Source organism: Rhinolophus ferrumequinum, chromosome 23, assembly GCF_004115265.2.
Source record: "Rhinolophus ferrumequinum isolate MPI-CBG mRhiFer1 chromosome 23, mRhiFer1_v1.p, whole genome shotgun sequence".
Taxonomy (NCBI): domain Eukaryota; kingdom Metazoa; phylum Chordata; class Mammalia; order Chiroptera; family Rhinolophidae; genus Rhinolophus; species Rhinolophus ferrumequinum.
Window position 1 is genome coordinate 7,147,203 of NC_046306.1, and position 22,718 is coordinate 7,169,920.

A 22,718-nucleotide genomic window follows, 5' to 3' on the forward strand; every position below is an offset into this window, starting at 1 on the left:
AACAAATGACATGGCTGTGTGCCAATAAAACTTTATTTACAAAACCATGCGGCAGATAAAATCGGATAAAAATCAGCAATTTGGAGATAACAATCAGCAAGACAGAACCTTTCGAGAGTGGGTGTCAACTATAGTTCAAGACTTAGTTTTGACACTGGTGCCGGGGTCATCTTGGGCACATCCATTCACCTCTCTGTACCTATTTATCGGCACATACTGATAATAAAACCAGTAAGACGAGTGTTTCCTCTCTCCTAAATTACTGAAGAGACCAAATGAGGTAACAGATCTCAGAGCACTCTCTGAGTGTTAAAAGCCCTTTAAAAATAAAAAGTATATTATTATATTTTTATTCTCTAATGAACAGTGAACTCCACAAGAAGAGGGTCTGTGTCTTTTAACTCTGAACCTGTTTTCTAGCACATTACATTTCACAACTAGACATTTTATAAATTATTGTTAAATAAACAAATAGTTTAGCTCTTGATTTAGAGGACTTTTTAATTTAGTGATAGATGTAAGCTAATGTTTGAATAATGAAGAGTTAAGTGTAAAGAGTATAAGCCTATAAAATTATGGTCATAAACTTAAATGCTTGTAAAAGCTAAGCAAAAAATATAAGCGAGGGGAAGCTGGATGGCTCAGTTAGTTAGAGCGCGAGCTCTGAACAACAGGGTTGCCGGTTCAATTCCCACATGGGATGGTGCACTGCGCCCCCTGCAAAGATTGAAAACAGCAACTGGACTTGGAGCTGAGCTGCGCCCTCCACAACTAGATTGAAGGACGACTTGGAGCTGATGGGCCCTGGAGAAACACATTGTCCCCCAATATTCCCCAGTAAAATTTATTTTTTAAAAAGTGAATGACATGGGTTGGTGTAAGGTAGTAAGAAAAGGTAGGGACTGGAGTCAAATGAAGAAAGCATCTCCTGTCTGAAGTGGGGGTCGTAATGTTCATTGCTGCTACTGCAGCCGTATGGGAATGTGAGACCACCATCGACAATTTTTCCGATTTTCAAAGAGAAGCTGAAAATCTGGATTTTTAAGTAAATCTCTCTGATTTTTCACCATTGGCAACAATACTTAAAATTGAAAAATGCTGCACCTCGCTCTGAGGGTATTTGTAACTCCTTGGGTAATTTTTGGAAGCTACAAATGAAAGTTATAATTGAAAAATAGCAATGTAGAAAATGCATAGATTTCATCGTCTTTTGGTTCCCTGGTTGTAATTAATGGTCTTTGTCACTCATTGCAAAATTTTTAATCACTTCAATTTCGATGATTCTTTGATCATGTTATTCCTCTTATAACTTATCTAGTTGTGATGATTATCAGACACTGACTTGCTCTGACTCCCCAGATATCTGTACGGCTTCCCTCTGTAATTTATTCAGGCCTCAGCTCAGATGTCCCTTCCTCAGAAAGCCTTCTCTAAACAATTTGTCTAAAATAGCCTCCCTTCCCCTTGTGCTTCCTTTCCTTTTCTTATCGTTTATCGGCATGTAACATACAGTAGCCCTTCCTTATCCATGGGGATACATTCCAAGACCCTGACTGGATGCCCTAAACCAAGCATAGGACCCTACATACTCTATATATTTTTCCTATACATACATAGCTACGACCAAGTTGAATTTATAAATTAGGCACAGTGAGAGATTATCAACAATAACTGATAATAAAACAGAACAATTATAACAATATACTGTGATAAAAGTTATGTGAATGTGGTTTCGCTTTCTCTCTCAAAATATCTTACTCTCCTGTACTCGCCCTTCTTCTTCTTGTGATGTGAGATGAGAAGCGAGGTGTCGGCACTGTGACGTAGCATTAGGCTGCTCTGGACCTTCTGACGATATATCAGAAAGAGAATCATGGGCCTCAGGTGATCCCGGAGGGAGCCATGAGGATGCTGACATTTGGGTGTCAGGAGCAGACAGCACTGATGTTTGAGGAAATTTAGTATTTTCAGACCACAGCTGACCGTGGGCAGCTGCAACCCCAGAGAGCAAGACCGTGGGCAACAGGGGATGACTGTGTCATATCATTATTGGTTTACAATCTGTCTTCCCCCACTAGAATGTCAACTCCTTGCAAGTGGGGACATTGTCTATTTTGTTTAGTGCTGAAGTCCCAGCCTGCTACTGTGTCTGGCAATAGAAGGCACATATTAATTCTGTCGAATGAATAAAGGATATGCATATTGGTCACTGTTGATGACATACCAAGACGACTCATTCTCCAAGACTTTGGGAGAAACGAAAAACATGGATAGAAGAAAATGAGGTTTCTAGTAACAGAAATCTTCACATCAATGTAAGTCCAAAACTTATTGCCCAGTAACTTGCTTTTGACATTAGGAAAAATCACAAATCTGCCTAAAGCCAGCTTTTTATATCATGTTTAAGACACAAGTGTTTCCTGTGGCCAGCTTCCTGGTGATGGCTCAGGAGAATTTTATGATGACCAGATAGAACTGAGCTTGAACTTCAGATGAAAAACTTCTTTAACCAATGAAAGGAGAAGATTTGAAATATCTTTTCATGGAATATAAAGGTTCTCCATTTTGAAAAACTCGCAGGCAAAAAAAGCTGGAAGTCATTAAGAGTTTTAAAATTTCAAGTGGAGTAATTCAGGTAAAATAAGAAAAATATTGACTAAAATGTGACGTCTACTTTCATCGACTGTGAATTGAATTTGTTGTCAAAGTGACATTAGCACCTAGGAATCATTTTAGAAGGGAAAGAAATCCCAACTACCCCCTGGTACCGTCACTCCGTAGCATTTCCCAACCTTCTTGCCAATCTGAGTCTGGAAGCAAGTTCACTAACCTTTTAGACAATACTTTCTCTTTAAACAATACTTTCTCTTCTGGGGCTACTCAACAGGTAAGTGATAGCTGCTCCCTCTAGGAGAGGCCCTGGGCTGTTTCATTCTTCTGAACCCATGGCTACTCTTAAGGAACGCATGCTCTGTACGTTGTACACGCATTGCTCTCACACCTTCATCTCCAATCCTGAATTATAATTCTTGGAAAATCACATGTCAACGCACATGTAAATGCCCAACCCATTGTGAGACAGAGTAGTGTTCTGATAAACAGAGTGTCTGAGCTGGTGGAACTCAAGGTCAAGTGGGAAAGACCAGGAAGAGAATAGATAATTCGAGAATAGACAGTTAACACGAACAACTAGAGAAGTGCCACCCACTTTTTCAATAAGTATATATGCTCTTCTCACGATTACATCTATTTTGGTCTCTGACAAAGTTCAGTAGATTGAGTGTGCTAAATAAAAGCTCATTAGTGATGTAGAGACATCATTTGTGCTTGCTTCCGACAAGGCTGAGTGGCCCTCTGTGAGGGTCTGGGCACTCACACCCAGGCCCTGGAATTGGGCGTTTGCTTCTTTTTGCCCCCTATGTCACGGGCCCCCTCGAGGGAGGGACAGTGTATGGTCTTGCTGGCATCCTCAGTGTCCAGCCGAGGGTCTGACATGTGATCATTCATTCAGAGGTGTTACATATCTGAAGGAACATGTGGAAGACAAGAGGTCCTCAGGGCACGAGTCTGAGAGAAGCTGGCTAGGTCTACCCTTGGACCAACAAAACGCAAACGTGACACGTCCATTCAAAAAACAAGTGGATATTCTTCACATTGCCTGTAGGGAAATGCCCTGAAAAGTAATCTCCAACAGAAGATGGTAGGAACCTTGAGAACCCTTCCCCTCGTCCTGAACGCTGCCTTTTTCGTTATTTCACACGTTCCTCTCCGCACTTCCCGTTCCGACGTTCCGACGTCTCTAACTGTAAAGTTTCGTGCTTGCCTCACAAAGCCCGTGTGACAGACTTTTCTTTTAATTAGCGCGTTCATAACAGCAACAATAATTCTAATCATTAATAAGCTGCTCACCCCACTTAGTAGCAAACGCAAATGGCAAGAAGTCAATGTTAATTTTAAAACCCATGTAAACAAGAATCCAGGAAGGCCAAACACAATAACCTTTGGGCGTTATTAGTGGTAAAGAAGTGAATGCTGCAACCACCATGCCCCACACACCTCTACGCACACGCTTTACTATGATGTCGATGAATTATTGTGTAGTGATTTAAAAACATATGTTTTTCCCAAATACTAGATACATCACGAGGGCAGGGTCATGTCCACGTGGCCCCCTGAGTCTGTGGTCGTCACTGCACATAGTAGGTGTCCAACACATTTGTGTTGAATAAACGAATGACTCCAGTCACACAGGTGTGCTAGCAGATCTCGTGTGAAAAGGAGAACCCTAATGCTTCCCAACGGACACTGGGCACCAGCCCCACTTCTCAAATACTGGACTGGCCCAGTGTTGGGGCTATGAAGGTCTGAGGGTCCATTCAAGAATTTCTAAATTTTATTTCCATTTTGATAAAAAAAAAATCAATCCAAGGAGATCCTAGAGCATTGGGATAACGAGCTTTAACTAATGCCGATGGCCCAAATTCGTATCTATACTGGCGTTCGTTCTTGGGACTGAGCGGGTGCCCGGTAACCAGGGAAAAGGCCATGACTTAGCTCTTTCATGGAGCGTTTCTCACTGTGTGGGGGCTTGTGCATTTTCTCAGTTCCCACGTTTAGGAGCCGGTCGCAGCTACATCTTCCTCAGTCAGCACGGTGACACCCATACGTCTGGGCAACGCCTGGGGCCACCATCTGTCTCCCTCGCCTGTGACTCTGCTGAGCCGTGTCAGGGTAGAGAGCCAGGACCACCTTTCAGCGCTGGCGCTCCTGACGGACCGGGATGTCTCCGATCATTTCCTCTGCTGCCTTTCATATCACTGAACTGAAACGATCAGCCCTGTCAAGAGCGAGGGCCCCAGATGAAAGGCCAGTGCATTAAGACAGAGCATAATTGCCAGCCTCTGAGTTTCTGACATTAATCGTTTTCCCGAAAGAAGACAGTGGAGCTTCTCTCTCTCTCTCTCTCTCTCCCTCTCTCTTCTCTTTCTCTCCCTCTCTCTCTTATTGCCTACACACAGGAATCGTTGGGGGGTGGGGCGGTGAGAGGGAAAAAAAAACCCCACTACCAGCACCACCATTTGCTAATTAAAAGTAATATGTTTTTTCATCTTTTTTTGGCAATCTGATAACGCAAAACACTTACTTGGGGGCCACAGGGGGAAACACACTGAGACAGCTAAAAAATGTTTTGTGTTCATCGAAGCACAACTATGTTAATGCGTATTATCCCATTAATGCGCATCAAGCTCGGAACCGGCTCACCAATGCAAGCAAGAAGCATACACTTATCATCATTTGATAACATGTTTAATGACAGATTGACGGGAGATTTGCAAATGTGAACTGGCATCAGTGTTGCTAACTTCAGCTTCTGCCGCCGCCTCTGCGATGCCAGCATATTTATGTGCATAATTTGATTTCTCAGCCACACTGTTAGTACATTTTTAATATTAACTATGCACGAACAGACAGCCGAACTTAAGTTGCACTGATGGTTGGAGTTCATTAGATTGAAAAAGCTGGGCACGCGTGACTAAGATGGAGGTGGTCGTCCAACATCCAAGAAACAACACTTAACAGACACACTCCATTCTCAACAAGCTCAAGTTACACATTTCACGTAGTTGGTGGTGGCAGAGCTCTTATGAATGAAGAAGAGAAAGAATAAGGAGGAAGAGGAGGAAGAAAGCCTCTGCTAGGTCATTTAGTCAGGAACTTGACACAGAGCCCAGGTGATTGCCAGACACTTTCTTACTACCATGTCCTTTGGTCCCAAACTCATCACGCTCCACACTCAAGCCCCGTCTTCTCTGTATGGAGAAGGTAAACATGAACTCCCATTCATTCTTCATTAATCCAGGTCACAAGCAACTGCTCCCCAAAACCTTCTCTAAATGGGAATTGGGCTAATCCTGTCTGTTTTGGGGAGCTACACTGATCTATGATAGAATGTTTGCCCCATCACATCACCCTGTGTGACCACGAGTGACGTCCCCTTGCTACATCTCCATTTCTTCATCTGTAAAATGGGCATACGATATCACCTACTTCACAGGGGCTAAAGCTCACGGAAGCTGAAAAAGAAAAGGGGTAAGCCTAGCATTTGGCTCCTGACAAGCCCTCAACATATACTCATCGTTATTTATTTCTCCCCCCCCACCTTTTTTTGTAATTTAAAAAATTTCTAAGTCTGCTTCCCAGGCCCTAGAATCAAGCAGATCTGGGGTTTAAATCCAGACTCCACTAAGTAAAGGCTGCGTGATGAAGGTCAAGTAACCTAATTCCTGTAACGTTTGGGTACTTCTGTAAAATGGGGTTGATCTCAGGGACACATCTGGTGGGATGGCAGCAAGGATATGAGCTGACATATATTGAGGGTTTAAAGGGGCACCTTGGACCTAGCTTTCAGTAAGTCTTAGCCCTTATTTTCTTCAAGGTTCAGGCCAGAGTGTCATGGCCGCGATGGTGGACCTGGAAAACTTGCATTCAAATCCCGGTTCTGCGGCTTCCTAACTGTACGATAACGGGCCACTTCCTCAACCTTTTTAAGGCTCAGTTGTTTCCCCCATACAAAATAGGGGTCCACAATGAAACCTATTACCAAGGATTTGGAGAGGACCTAAGGAGAGAAAAGCGGTAGCATGCACACTCAGTGTTAACTATCACTGTTATTAAAGTTTGTGTGTTCAGGGCTTCGGTGGTGCCTGGCACATAGTAAGTGCTCAATAAACACCTATTGACTGAACGAGTGAGATCACTATGGCTCTTCGGCGATAGTCCTGGGAACGACTTGTCCAGGGAGCAGGACAAAAGGCCCCCAGGGGTCTGTTGCTGATCTGAGAGTGGGGATGAGTCCCTGCTATGCCCCTTCATGAGAGCAAATGATACGAATCACGTGCCTCACCCAGGAATGCTACCTGCACACAGGCAGAGCGGTGCACGCAGTGTTCGGTCAGCCCCTGGTGTTTATTCCTAATCTCCAGCCTGAAAGGGGCAACTAGAGAATGTATGGTTTGGGGTGTCAGAACTGGGCTCAGATCCCAGATCTGTCACTTAGTCACTGTGTCTCCCTCAGCAGGTTACGAATCTTTCTGAGGTCCAGTCTGTAAATATAAACTGTGCATTTAAAAAATTTTTGCAGCCCCTGTTCTGCCCGGAAGGGGCGTATAGTCAAGCCTAGTTTCCTCATCTATAAAATGAGGATAATAATATCTCCAGTAAAAGCCTGTGGTAAGGGTTGAATGAGAAAAAGATAAGAAAAGTCCTAGCACAATGCACACAGTAGGTGCTCAATCAATGCCAGTTCCCTCTCCTTCATTGGTTTGCATGGAAGGCTGTTCAACTGTGTCTCTGATTGCTTTCAAAAGCCTGGACACTATGTATACAGTTTTGGTTACAGCTTAAATTAAATATTTTATCAGTAAATAAAGAGGCAAAAGGCACCCCTTGTTTTGACACTTGTTTTGTGACAAAAGAATTTGATATATTTTAGCATCAGCTTTGAGAGGTAGTTAGAGATCATACCTTCATTTAGAAATTTACCTTTGGGGAAACAGGCCTTTTTCCATAAATGGGAGAGATAGGTCAGAACCTGGCCAGTGAAAGCCACCTGAAGAGGGCCCTGAGAAGGTTCCATTGGACTCCTTATAGTCTAACCTTGTGCCCCGCTCCCGGTGGCTGTGGGTTCTTCCTTCCTACAGATACACGCGCACTTCTCTTCCATGGATGGCTCATGGCTTCTGGAGCTGCTTTGCCCACACGGGCCCTCGTGTGAGCTTGTGCCCCTGGGACGGCCCTTCACCAATGACTGACTGAGGTGGGAGTACCACAGCCCAGCCCTTACTCCCCAGATAGAAATAACAAACACCCCAGGACTCCACATGGGAACAGGCTGAGGCTGGGGCCCTGTCTGAATTCACTCCTGTGCCTGGCTTTCTCCCCTCCCCTGTCCTGCTTCTCTACTCACGTACTGGTTTCTCCTGGGAGCACGTTCTTAAGAAATCACTTGCCCAGGAATCCTGATGTTAGGGTCTGCTTCTGGGACCCCCATCAATGACGGCACTATCCTATTGGATCAGGGGCTGACAAAGGGCAGCCCATGGGCCAAATCCGGCCCTCCACCTGGGTTTGTAAATAAAGTTTTATTGGAACTCAGTCACACCTCCTCATTCATGTTTCACCTATGGCTGCTTTTGCATTGCAACAGCAGAGTCAAGTAGTTGCAACAGATGTTGCATGGCCTGCAAAGCATCCAATATTTACTATCCGGTCCTGTGACCAAACAAGTCTGCGGACCCCTGTTCTAGAAAATGCTTTGAATACGCCAAGCGTTTTCTCACCTCGGGAAGCTTGCATGTGCTGTTCCTTCGGCCTGGAGCTCTCATTCCTTGCCTCAGTGGATGATGAGTTGCTTCTCATTTTTTAGACCTCAGCAACAATGTCACATTTGCAGAAAGGTCTTCCCTGCCCACCATCTAAAGTAGCCTTCCGGGTCCTCGTCCCATTGCCCTGTACACTTAGCACTCATGGTTGCTTTTGTTTATTGGCTGCTGTCCCTTCCATTGTTTCCCAACTAGCACACAAGCTCCATGAAGGGCAGAGACCTCTGTCCTGCTCATTTTTGGATCCCAGTGTCTGTACGTAGTATGTGTTCAAAAATACTGTTGACTGCATGACGAGGGAGAATGGAAACTACATCAATGGACTGCGTTTGGATCTAGAAATCCGGCGCTTCATTTAGAAGGTGCTGGGTGATTCAAGCCTCATTTTGAGTCCTTACTCTCAAAGTGGTAGGAACATATGTCATACTCAAGCCACATTAGTGCCTAGACATTTATTACCTCTGGTATTAATTTGCTTGTTTTGCCACATTATATAATGGGAGGTCACTTTATGTTACAAGCTGTAATTTTTGAATTTTATGATATAAATCCACCTGCTTCAGGAACCTGGCTGTAAAAAGCCTTGCTTGTCAAGGGGTCAAGAAAAAGTTATGTTATGGTAATGGCTTTAATTAATACATTAATTTCACAAAGTTTTCGTTGAGGGCCTAATAAGTGCAGGGTGCATGGCTGAGGTCTTCTAGGAACTTCCTGGTAAGGAAAGAAAGGCACATTCACACACACGTACATCCGTGATCCATTCCGCGTACAACAGCCAGAGCTGTCCTTAGAAATAACATTTGGAACGTGCCATTCCCCTGTTTAAAGCCCACCAATGAACTCAGAATACTCTAAACTCGTCATCATGGCTTGCACAAAACAAGCGGGTCTGTGCTAAATAGTCAAAATTATTTCACCTTGGGCTAACAGAGTTCCAGCGATACCGGCCTGTCAGTTTCCCCCAACACTCCCAGTTCTCACTTGCCACAGGGCCTTTGCACTTGTTGTCCTGGCTGAAATCCTGTCCTCATTCATTTCAGAATTGGCTCCCTCATCCTTCATGTCTTAGATGTCACCTCTCAAAGAGATCTTTCTGGAGCACCTAAAGTAAATCGGCACCAATGCTACCCAGGCCCTTAGAAGTTTATTTCCTTCATGGGATCTGAAATAATCTTATTAATTGGTTTTCTTGTTTCCTCTCTTTCTCCTCCTATGAGATTTGTGAAGGGAAGGAAAATGCCGTTTTGCTAACTGCTATATCCTTAGAGCCTAACACAGTGCTAGACAGAAGAGAATGCACAAATAAATAACATAATATCAGACCATTGTAAATCTAATAAAGTATGCAAAACAGGGTGATGAGAAAGGGATGTGGGAGGGCTGGATGGCTTTAGATCAGGGCCTGGCAAACTATGGCCCGTGGGCTAAAGCTACCTGCTTCGTTGTTAGTTTTTTTCGGGTCTATAAACTAATGATTTGCATTTTTAAATGGTTGAAAAAAGTTAAAGAAAAGAATATTCTATGACATGAAAATGACATGAAATTCAAATTTCAGTGTCCGTTGATAAAGTTTTATTGGCACACAGCCCCACCCATGCATTTACATATGACCTATGGCTGCTTTTATGGGACAATGGCAGATTGAACAGTGGTGCCATAGATGGTGTGGCCACAACCCTGAAAATATTTACTATTTGGCTTTTTATAGAAAATACTTGATGACTCCTGACTTAGATTTTTTTAAGGAAGTGTCCTTAAAGAAGCTGATGTTTAAGTTGAGGTTTAAATGATGAAAATGGTTAATATCAGGATCAGAAAAACTATATTTGAAGTCCCCGAGGTAGGATAAACACTCATGAAATGAGAGCTCTTCTCATCGTGGTATGAGCTTTGAATTACGACTTTTAATCTGGTAGTTTTGTGCTGGGCAAGCTGGAGCAGAGTAGTAAACAGAGATGAAAAGTCTAAGAGTGACCACTGCACCAGCTCTTGTGAGAGCTAGGGTGTGCTTCCACAGAGCGGAAGGATGAAGGGGGAGAAGCACCATGGAGGTCCAGTCCAGAAAAGCTAGTCATGAAATAGAGAGTAGGGGAGAGATGACAGAAAGACGAGGGTCCATAAATCCTACTCTGGGGTACCAGGAGAAGAGCAGGGCCACTCACTGTCATTTCAGAATCAGAAAAGTTAGCAGATGTCAGAGGAGTGGAAAGATGGTCTAGGTTAAGTTTGAAGAAGACGAATTGGATTCAGGCTCATTTCTCCCCACCAAAAAGACACGGTACCACGACCCCTGTGGGCAGACCAATCTCAGCCCAAGTGGTAAAGTGCAAACTCCACCGACTGCTTCCCGGAGTGTGTGTCTGAGCCAGTCTGAAGAGACCATCCATCCTTCTAGCCACAGGCATTGCTTCAAGAGTACGTGACTCCACATTTGACCGGCAGTCTTGAGAAATAGGCATTCTTTCCACTGGACTCCTTAGCTGGTAGGGTGTAACCCAGGAGCTGGTCCACCCAGTCTTGCCATTTGCCTGAAAAGTAAGGCAACGCAGGGGAAATCTGAGCTGAAAGACGGGGAAAGACAAATTCTGATGACCTACGATGACCTATATCCTTTGAACCTAGGATTCATCTGTGTAGGAAACCAACTCCAGCCTTGGATGAGCAGATGGATTCCCTGTTTGGCTAAATTAATTTTGACTTAGTTTGCAGTCAGTTATAAACACGAGATTTTGACCAGCAATTCAGAGCTAACATGCTGAACAGCTTTAAGTATGACTTCCAACAGAATTTTCCGTCCCATCTTTTCAGAGTTAAGTCAAGAGAAGGCCTATTCCCTTGACTGCCAATCAAGGCTCTTCAGATGGGACCCTCCTCCTGACACAACTGAGCTGAGATTGCCTGTTCCTTTACATGGTCTCCGTGGAGTCCTGCCAATGTCCAGGCCACCTACTGCTCTCCTAGCTTTCTGTCTTCTCTTGTTTCCTCTATGCTTCAGCATCATACAGGACAGAGAACATCAGACGGGGCAAAGACTGAATGAAATCTAGTAAGAGCAGACGTTTTAGAGCCCGTACCACACGCCAGGTCCTGTGCCCACAGCAGCGGTTCTCAGAGGCGGTTCCCGGATCAGCATCACGTTATCACCTGGGAACTTATTAGAAATGCAAATTCTCTGCCCCCCCCCCCCAAGCCTACTGAATCGGATGCTCTGGGTTTTAACAAGCCCTCCAGGTGAGTCTGATGCCCAAACTTGAGAAGCATCGCCCTAAAACACCACCTGGATTCTCTCTTTCACCCCTGATGCCCATTCTAGAGATGAAGAAACTGTGCCTTAGAGAGTTGAGGACATTTGCTCTTCCTGCTAGGGAGTAGTGGAACCTGGATTCAAGCCCAGACAGCCTGACCCACAGACCTCTCCAGTGCTCTGCAGCCAGGGGGGGCGTTGCCACCCAGCCCCCATTTTCCCAAGACCAGTGCCGGGCTCACATTCTGGTGGCCTGGCAGAGATGCTGCCTCGGATTGTCATGTCCTGTTGCCCTTCTGCTCATTCCTACTGAGCCATGGAACACATTCCCCGATCGCCAAGGGAAAAATATCTGTCCTAACCTAATTGTGCTGTACCCCTGAAACTGCTATAAAATAATATCGAATGTCAACTGTGACTGAAAAGTGAATGAATGAATGAATGAATGAATAAATATTTGCAAGAAAGATGAAAGGCAGCCAAAGAGCAGAGTCCCAGCTTCAGACAAACCTCACCTCAGGTCCCCTGGGATCCTGGGAATTGCTCAGCACACACTGAGGAATTTGTGATCTTCAGCTTGCAATTTCCTATCTTGAAAATCACCACCCTCCTTCCCGGTCCCCTCTTTCGTGCACTGCGTTTCCTTCCAGTTCATATCACGTGGGCACAGATATCACTTTGCTCTAGTGATTTATAAGCGATCGCTAATGTTCAGTTGTAATTCCCCATTTCAGATGCGAAAATGGCCCATCATATTCACCACCAGGGCCTCGCTACAATGATATATAATTTAAAAATTAACACGAGGACAGAGGAGACTCTGCATTTTTGAACTAGGAACTTAGAGACTCGGAGGTTAAAACTTGATAAGGTGAGCTCAAGGAATTAGATGAGTTATTAAGCAGATGCCTCTGTCACACGTTTCCATGACTTCAGAGCTTTGCTAGCATCTTCCAGTTCACTTGCACGTGTCAAAGTGCAAGGGCACAAACGGTGTGTTTATAGTAGGGAATTTTCCCCATTGTTAGGAACAGTCTCTAATTCCTGACACAGACTTTTCCAGTATAAACCATGCTGTCGCAAAGCAAGCAAAGCAGAACAAAATCAATGCTTGGTCTCCAGCAGGAGCCAAACAGACCTGAACAGCAAGACCAAAAAGAACTTATGGCCCTTCTCTAGGGGACATGTGGCTGTGTTGCCAGCATCACTGGTTCTGGGTGGAGATGGAACCAGAAGACTGGACAATAGAGTGTGAAGCATGCCCCTCTCCAGGGGAGGAAATAATGCGATGACATAAATATGGGGGGGGGCCGGCAGGGGGGAAGGCAGGCAGAGAGAAAACGAGCTGATGCACGAAGGGAAGACAGGGTGATGTTTTTGCACGTGTAACACTTGAGAAACTTCGGTGCTTGTGTTGGTTGAACCACTCATGGCCTTGTGACCAAGTCGTCTCCCGGCCTGCGCTGGCATCGAGTGGTTACAATTATGGATTGCAAATTTATTGACATTTGACATCCACACCAGCCTTCCTCTGATCAACAGAACTCTCTGCCGCCAAACTGAATAATTACGGAAGATTTCAGCAGTCACGGGGATGCCAAAAAGGTCATTAAATCATCTTGGGAAAAAAACACAATGTGTTCCTCCGTGTCATCCTGCCAGTAAATCTTCTGCCGAAGTCAGGACCACCTAGTGGTGAGGCTCAGAGGAGGGGGGGTAGAATCACAGAACGGAGAGAGGAGCTAAATTAGGACTGGAAAATAGGAAGGTGAGCACAGCGGGGACCTTTTGCTGTATACTTCCAAAGTCCTGGAGAAGCATAAAAGGAGTGGTTTACTTTGATCAAAAGGGATTCTTCTTGGGAAACAGAAGAAAGGGCAAGCTTTGGAGTTGGGGGAGGTCCAGGGGAGATGCAGAAAGAGCAGCTGTGTCTAGAGCCCATTCTAGAAGTCGGCAGAATTTGTCCTAAAGCTCTACATGTCTTCTTTGTCTGACATCCCTTCTCCTTCCTGCACAAGCGTGGTTCTGAGCGACCTGGAGCCCCCTTGGAGCCACTAGTCCTGTCTGCGGTCCCTGGCTCCGGTGCAGTCAGCCCACCACTGTCTTTCCCCAGGCCTTCCCCCAGTCTCCTCTCTCCTCTTGGCCCTTCTCATTCACTCCTCACTCAGTAGCCAGAGTGATCTTCTCCCAAAGTAGATCATGCCGCTGGCCTGTTGAAACCCCTTAATTGCTTCCCACTAGACTTAGGGGGAAAAACCCCCAAGTTCTTAGGATGTTCTACCAGAGCCCTGGTTTGCCCCAGGCTCCTCTCCCTGTCACCTGACTCATGTCCTGCCCCTCGCACCAGCTGCCACCTCTCTGGCCTTTCTCTGAATCGAACACACCAATGCCCCCAATTTGTCACATGACTGGCTCCTTCTCAACCTCGTTCTCTTTCCCTGACACCCCTATTTAAAGTGGGTGGCCCTACTGTCGTTCCTTACAGGATCCTGTATTTCCTTGGCAGCCCCTCATTCTTAGAAATTATTCCCTTTTATTTATGTGCTCAATAAATGTTAGCCGTTTGTATTACTATCAGCCTGTCCTTGGATTAGAAGGTAAGGTCTGGGCTCCTCTTCGCTTAGAACAGAGCCTGGCAGGAAGCTGGTTCTCCAAGAGTAGGAATGAAAGGATGATTAAATGAAGGTCCCTGGTCTGCCTGCCACAGAAAATGCAGAGTGGCTCCGTTCAGCCACCTGCTCTGCTCCTATGGGCACCTGCGCCTCAGAAAGTACATTTCTGAACTCAGAAGCCCAAACCTCGTGGCAGCGGGAGTCCCCTGGGCAGCTCATGGAGGCCTGTTCTCACTTCCTCATACTTCTCTGGGCTGTGCAAAGCTGGAAGATTCCTTCACTTGGGGTTTCTCTTATGTGCTGGGCGCTGTGCTTTACCTACTTGATCTGCCTCACTGATGAGTGACATAGGTGTTACCGTCATTGAGCACATGGAGAATGTCAAAAGGAAGTTATGATCACCTCCTGGATAGCTAGCCTTCTTCCTTCCTCCCTTCCTTCCTCCCCTCCGTCCTCCCTGTCGTCCTCCCTCCTTCCTGTCCGGCTTCCAGTATTTAGAGACTGTGTATGGGCGCTAACCCCTGCCCTCCTGGAGGTTAGCGGTGGGCACCGACTTCACATCCAGTAAACGGGAGGCTCAGGTGAAAGTCCAGTGCTCCACCACTCCCCAGACCTACAGTGTCAACTTTACGGAAAGAATGTTCAACTTTCTTTCGAATGTTCAAAGCAAGGCTTTATTAACATCTGTCTCCACGAAGCTCAAGAGACAAAGATTACCCACCGTGTGTACAGCCATCGACCTCCCTGCCGACTTCGTCTCCTCTCCCTGCCATCTTTTCCCCAAGTGGGGCTCCAATTGTGCTGAATGATGTGCATGTTCTGGAATGACCCATCTGCTCCCTTCACTGCGAGGCTTTCCTCTCGCCATTTCTTCTCTCCACAGGGCTCTTCCCCTCCTCCTCCCCCTGGCTGGCTCCTCTGCGTTGCTCCAGACTCAGACCAGACCTCTGCTTGTTTGGTCAGACTTCTGTGAGCCCCCTCGTCTCCCGCTGGCCCAGTACATTCCCTGCAATAGCGCTGAGCACAGCCTAAGCCTTGGGTGCCGTGTTTTTCCTCTGTGATGGACGGTCAGCCTTCTGAGGGCAGGACCAGCCCCGTGCGGCTCACGCTCCGTTGCAGCACCCGCCACAGCCTCAGCCTGTAACGTGGACTGTTTAACGAACATGTTTGCTTTTCCCAAGTGGAGGTTCCTGAGGCAGGAAATGCGACTTGGTCCCAGCACATCAGAATTGCTGTTGTTGCATTATTAACATTGTTAGACACGTTCAACCCACCTCGATTCTAGGTGGGCTGTGTTTCAACAATTAGGAGAGGCTGTCTTTGATGGAGGGTATCCACGCGCCTGATACTGCATGAGGAGGGGACTCGGTAGGTTTTCTTTCATTTTATCCTGATAGCGCTATGTGAGGCCGGTCTTCATGCAGTCACTTGACGGAGATCAGGCAGGTGACGTGAGTTACCCTCGGTCTCTCAGTTGGGAAGTAGAGAGCCAGCCCCTAGGCTGGGCCTCCACAGTTCCCGGGGCCAAGCTCTTCCCTACCGAGCCTAGCGGCCATACACTTCCTTCCTCAGATTTCTAGAAGTCCCCATCTCCCGAGACTTCATGACAGGTCTTTCTTCCACGTCCAAAGTCTTCCCACTTTTCATCCTCTTACATTTCTGGGATGACGAGATCCTGATGGGTGTTTTGACTTCTAAGCCAGAGCAAACACTATCCAGTGTGGACCCATCACCATGGTTACTGCATACCAGAGACTCTACAGGAAGGCAGCAAAGGGGGAAGTGGAGGCTACAGCAAATATGGGGCCGGGGAGGAGAGAGCCATAAACAATGAAACATGACAAAATCCTTGGGTGAACAAAAAGAGAATTATCTGACTGTGAAATTGAGTAATGCAGCATTGAAAATAACATAACCTGAAACATATTTTTTTTCTCCATAGATGAAAAATTACCAGATAAAGCCATGCACATTGTAAGTGCCAATTTGCTGGAGGGCCCAAGTGGTAGACAGTTGTCTATGCCAAAGATTTGGGCTCTTAGGATAGTTAAACATTTTCGTTTTGCCCATCCGTCTTCTATCCCATGCAAACAACTTGTGGACAGGGTTCACGTCTCACACTTTGGTGTAGCACCCAGCAGAACCGAAGCCGAGGGATGCCAGAAAGCTGCTGGGAGAATTGGGGGCCAAAATCCCGGCTGGAGGTAAATCATTCTTCTGTCCACAATTGATTTCCAGGTCTGCCACTTCCTTGCTGTGTGATCTTGCTGGTCATTTCACCTCTCTGAGGGCTGGTTTCGTCACCTGGAAGCTGGTGTAATCACAGCTGCTTCTTCACAGAAAGTTTAGAGTTAAGATGAACTGAGATTATATGAACACGTGTATGTCTAGGGCCCAGCACAATAGCTGGGACACTAAATGCTCCGTGAATGCTAACGCTCTGTCAATATTAATGACAGCGAGGACATTAGTGTGTGTCAGGCTCTGTTTTAAGCACTTAATTCCCCCCCCCCCACATTTAATCACTGTCACTGCTACCATCACCATCACCTGCATTGAAAACTCCAGGGCAGACTTTACCAGCAGGGCACAGCCCCGGACTGTACGAGTGGCCGTTTTCAAGGTAGCTGGTGGCAGAGAGAGCAAGGGAAAGTCAGAGGGAAAGAAATCCAGGGAGTGCTGTATTCCATCGTTTCTCCAGGGCACCCAAACGCCACCTGATACGTCCCTTTTTCCCCCACCAGAGTTGTTTTAGTTAAATCAGTACTCACAGTCTCTCCGTATTTCTTCAAACAAACTGGCACAACCCATCTCACATCTTGACGTAAGCCTCAAGCAAACGAAAGGGGATGATTGGAAGCAGGTGATCAGGTGGAAAATAGAGAGAGGAGAGTGACGGTCGCAGGCACTTGCCTTGGGGGCCGGGTCCAGGGCTGAGAGTGGCCCGTATGCTCTACTACTGAATCCCCAACACAGACCGAGGCGGGAGGAAGGCAGCCACACCTGCTGCCACTCAGGCAGTACCGGGCTCTCTTATCGATCTGCACACCGATGCCTGTTTTTGTTTTCACAGCATCCCTAGAAGATTAGCCCAATAGGAATGCCCTTTCTGCCTGAGTATACCATATGCCGCCTATGAGTAAAGCACAAAGAAATAAACAAATAAAGAGCATTCAGGAAGAACCACCACCAACACCACCACTTCCCACATAGCCCTGGCTGCCTGGGCTTTGGGGAGTGAGTGGTCTCAGCTGGAGCACAAAGTTCTCTAAAACCCCTGAATGTCAAATGGGACGTGTGCCTTGGCCTCCTGGCCTCCGTTTTCGGCCAGGCGAGCCTCCCGTAACGTTCACACTGGACTTAACAAGAGCACATGACATGCACCGAGTTTCCACCAACTCCTGCTCCTCCTGAGGAAAAAGTCAGGAAAGACAGCCCAGCAGCTCCTCTCCTGCTTTGGTTCCCTGAACGCATTCACTCCCTTATCTCCTCGGCCTGCCTGTCATTTAACAAACTGCCCCGCGATTCTTGCAGGGCGTGGTGTCGGGACTGATTTAAAATCCTGCATTGCTAAAACTGCATTGTTCTTCATCAAGTTGAGTCATTTTTATGTGAAGTGTCAAGCTCCCTAACAAATAACTCCTGCCAGACAAATCAAGTTCCTCGTCTTCGAGCCGCGGCTAAATAGTTTATAGCTTTAATCTGCTCACCGAGGTGTGCAGTCTATGACAGTAATTATAAATGCAAGGAGAAATTATAGCTGAATGCTTTAACTGCATTAGGAGCCGTTTGATGAACAATCATGAGCTCCTGCTCATTCCCAACAATGGAGGGCAAGTTAGTGTCAATGCATTAGAGAGATTTCAGTTCTGCATGGCTTTTTCTCCCATTTACCACGGAATGTCACTTGTCTCCTATAACATAGAAAAAAAAGCACCGTGGAAAGCTTTAAACTTGATTGTTAAAAAAAAAAAAAAAGACAAAGAGAGAAATGCAGGAGAAAACTGTTTATCATTATCACTTTTTTTTTTTTTTTTTTTTTTCCTGTTTTGTTCAGCGGTGGGTTCGGTTTCAAATTAGTTCGTTGAAGGTAACTGCTTGTTTACTTACTAGAGGCCTTAAAAAAATCCCTCCTGAAGCCATTTCTGAGACATCGTTATAGAGAAAGACTCCTTTAAATGAAGGGCAAGTTCAAAAGCAGGCCAGGCCCGAGCTCCAGTGATGGTGGGTACCCCTCCACTAGGTCCTACCCTCCGTCTGTATCTACCTAAGCTAATGACACAATCTAGCTCTTTATTTTCCCCTTCTCACTTTCACAGAAAGACGTTTTTAATTTAGCTGAAGAATTGCACAAATGTATTTTAAAGACATAAATCCATATAAAAAATATGAGCTAATTAAAACATTGCACTCCCTGTCGCTCATGGATTTTCAATTTAGCGAAAGAAAAAAAAAAGAATTGCATCTGGTTAAATGAAAAGATGATACTGATGGCAGATTGGAGTAAATGAAAAATAATGTTACTCTATATTAAAGCACCAAATTATCCACGTCAGGATTGAGCATTCAGAAGTCCAAATGAGGGGGGAAAGTGCAACTGAGACGGAGATTTGCTGATGCGCAAAAGGAGTTAAGCCAATCGCTGGGGAAAAATGAGAATGTTCAGAGAGACGACACATTTGTTTCCTGCTGCATTAGAAATGCTGTAGTCTCATAGCTGAGCCCGTTTCCCAATTCTCGTTTGGCTACCCCAAAACAAATTCCAGAATGTCAGGCTGAGGATTAAAAAACAAAACACTTCTTAAATATATATTTTCACCAGAATTTGGGTCATTTCTTGGTTAGCACTATATGGTAAATGCATAATTACCTGACCGAACAAGGAAATTACCACAAAGAGACTGAGGACACTTTGCTTCATCCTGCAGCAGGGGGACAGGTCAGTCCCAGCCCCCCTGAGCTGCACTATTTGGTTCACAGCTGCAGCCTCCAAGAGGCCAAAGGCGAGAGCCCTTGCTTATCTCTCAATGCTTATGTCACATTTTACAGTCTTTTCTCTGTGCTGTTGGATGTGGCATCCAGAAACCACTGGGCAAGGTGGAGGAGAAACCAAGAGGCTGAAGAAAGTTGGTGAGTGTTGGGCAGCCCTGGGTTCGAATCCCCCCTCTCCATTTATTGTGTATTTCTTGACAAATCACGAACTCTTGCAAAATCAGGATGATATGAATAACCACGCCTGCCTCATAGGAAGAGGCCAATAAATGGTAGTTTTGCTGTCATTGCTATCAGTATAATCAAGTAGCAGGTTGAGGTTTCCAGGGGGGCAGCTGCCTAGGTGTATTAATTAGCTCAACCTGGGAAGATTCTGCAAGTTGCATATACTTCCGGTTCGGCTGAAGAACGCGGCCGGGCCTGTAGAGACCGTCTACACTAACCTTCCTTGTGAACCATGTGCCAGGCTTCATGGAAATGAACTGCAAACATGTACTTAATTCTCACCACTTTCCTACGTCCACATTTTAGAGACACAGAAATAGGACCCATCAGAGAGAGTATATGAGTTGGGGTTTGAACCCAAGCTCCACAGCCGTGGCAGCCAGAGTTCCACCCCTAACCTCTCTCTGCCTCCTAAAACCACCATTCCCCTCCTCACTTCCTGGGCAGAGGCCGTCCTGCGTGCTCCATTCAGCATTTACCCCAGAACTGCCCATCTACGTATCTGCCACTAGTCTGTCACAGGTGGATTCCTGTCCTGGTCACTGGCGTATTCCCTGGGATTAGCACAGTGCTTGGCATGAAGTGATGGTTTTCTAGGTCGGTGATAATGAATGAGTGAGGTTCACAGATTGTGGGAACTTGGGACACTCATGCAGACTCTCTCTGCCTCCATTTCCTCTCTTGTAAATGGCTGAATCAACCTCTACCTCACAGGGCTATTCGTGAGAAAAAAGTGAAATAATGTTTGTGAAGTGCCTGCCGCAGGCCCGGCCCATTTGGCTAGTATAACCAGCACAACTGCTGGTTCACCATTATATATTCATTGCTAAATAGGGGCTACTGCTTTGTAAAAGCAGAGCTGATATTTGTGAAGGATGAAAGGGATGCAGGGAGGGAAGTCAAAACGGGAGGAAGAGAGGAAGGGAGGAAGGAAGGGAAGATTTATTTAATGGATGAAGAAATGGTCGATGCCTCTTACAGACATTAATTAGTCCAGCCCATATCAACAACAAATCAACAAACAACAAGTATTGGTGAGGATGTGGAGAATCCTTGCAGGAACACTCATGCACTGTTGGTGGGATTGCAAATTGGTGCAGCCACTATGGATAACAGTGGAGGTTCCTCAAAACATTAAAAATAGAACTACTATTTTTAGTACTTCTACTTTAAATCTTCAGCAATTTCACTTCTGGGTATTTATCTGAAGAAATCACTAATTCAAAAAGATACATGCATTCCTATGTTCATTGCAGCATTATTTACGAGAGCCAAGATATGGAATTAACCTAATTTTCCATCAATAGATGAATGGATAAAGACGTGGTACATATACACAATGGAATATTACTCAGCCGTAAGCAAGAATTAAATCTTGCTATTTGCAACAACATGAATAGACCTAGAAGGTATTACACTAAGTGAAATAAGTCAAAGACAAATACCATGTGATTTCACTTATATATGGAATCTAAGAAACAAAATAAATGAACAAACAAAACAGAAACAAACTCACAGATACAGAGAACTGATGTTTGCCAGACAGGAGGGGGTTTGGAAGGCTGGGTGAAAAAGGAAGGGATTAAGAAGTACAAATTGGTAGCTTTCAAAATAGTCACTGGGAGCCAGTCAAGATGGCACAGTAGGAAAATGCTGGGCTTGCCTCCTCTCACGACAACATTAAAATTACATCTAACCTATGCAACAATCACATTGAGAATCATCTTAAGTTTGGCTGAGTAGAAGTCCTACAACTAAGGACATAAACTAAGCCCATGTCAAGACTGGTAGGAGGGGCACAGATGGGGAATGGGCTGGTCCCACACCCATGGGCCTTGGTTAAAAGCCAGAAGGGAGATCTCAGTTGTGGAGTGAGGCATCCACAGCCCCACACCAGACTCCCCAGCCCAGGATTCCAGGGTGAGAAGTCCCCATAACTTTTGGCTGTGAAAACCAGCAGAGACTGTGCCTGAATGAGATGGAGGGCGGCTAGCATCCTCTTAAAGGAACCGCGCATGGACTTACCCACTGATGGACTCACTGCTCTGAGCTCCAGTCCTGGGGCAGCAGCTCGAAAAGCTCCGGGGACATATGGGGAGGAACTGAGTTGTCTGGCCTCAGGGCGAGGCCTGGAGGGACAGCCTTCTCCCAGACAGAAGTGCTGGCAGAATCCATTGTTTCCTTGTTGAGCCCTCTGTGCTCTCAGCGGGCAGATGCAGGCAGCCGCCATATCTGAGTCTCCATCCACCTGACTAATGCTGTTGACTCCACCCTGGTGTTTCCCTGAGACCCCGCCCCTCCCAACTTGCTTCCCCGAGACCCCGCCCCTCCCAACTTGCTTCCCCAAGACCCCGCCCCTCCCAACTTGCAGGCCCACTCAAACCACTTCCACTGGCTTTTCCATACAAACAGCCTGTCTTACCTCATGCTGCAGACTCTCTCAAAGGTTCACAAACCCCAAACAAGCAGCATCTGACCTTGGTGTGCCCCGTATCTCTTGCTAAGCAGCCTTAAGCCCAGAACTAGTGGCAGCTGGCCTCAGTTCACAGCTTAGCTTCTCCCAGGCACCTCCAAGCCAAGCACAAGTGACAACTATCTGCATATTACTTTCTAGCTCATACCAAGGGCCCAGGGCAGGGCATAGGCAGCAGCTGACTTGGGTCTGCACCAGAGCCCCTCCCAAAAGGTCCCAGAACCAACACACCTGTTGGCCAGCTTCAGACCACATCAGAATACCACCCAACCACCTCCACAAATGACACACCCAAAGAGCAGACTGGGCAGGCACCAGAGCCCTGCTAAAGGGAATTGTACTCTGTAGGTTCAGCCCCTATAGAGCAGCTCCTCCACTGTAGTCATGGCCAGTCCTAACAAGCAATCAGCCTGAGGGCCAACTCCCACTCTTGTACAAACAGCAACCAAGCTTCAACTACAACAGGAGGGCACACACAACCCATACAAGGGACATACCTAGAGCACCTAACTCAGGTGACCGGGGAGATGGTGCCACTGGGTCCCACAGGACACCTACTACATAAGGCTGCTCTACCCAGACTGGAAGACATAGTGTAGATCTACCTTATACATAGAAACAAGTACAGGGAGGCAGCCAAAATGAGGAGACAAAGAAACATGTTCCAAATGAAAGATCAGAAGAAAGCTCCATAAAAAGAACTAAATAAAATGGATACAAGCAATCTACTAGGTGCAGAATTCAAAACACTGGTTATAAGGATGCTCAATGATCTCAGGGAGAACTTCAAC

General features: G+C 46.0%; 1 protein-coding gene across 4 annotated transcripts in view; it reads right to left on the bottom strand.

The window, feature by feature from the left end:
- TSHZ2 (teashirt zinc finger homeobox 2) overlaps positions 1-22,718 on the bottom strand; it is a 424,584-nt gene that overhangs the window by 145,071 nt on the left and 256,795 nt on the right. Inside the window, exon 3 of one of the 4 annotated variants that reach the window (XM_033094751.1) lies at positions 10,891-10,909. The exons of the other annotated variants lie outside the window; for them this stretch is intronic. The gene's annotated coding sequence lies outside the window, so the exon portion shown is untranslated. Of the gene's footprint in view, positions 1-10,890; positions 10,910-22,718 lie in introns of those variants that run through there. 4 annotated transcript variants of the gene reach the window in all.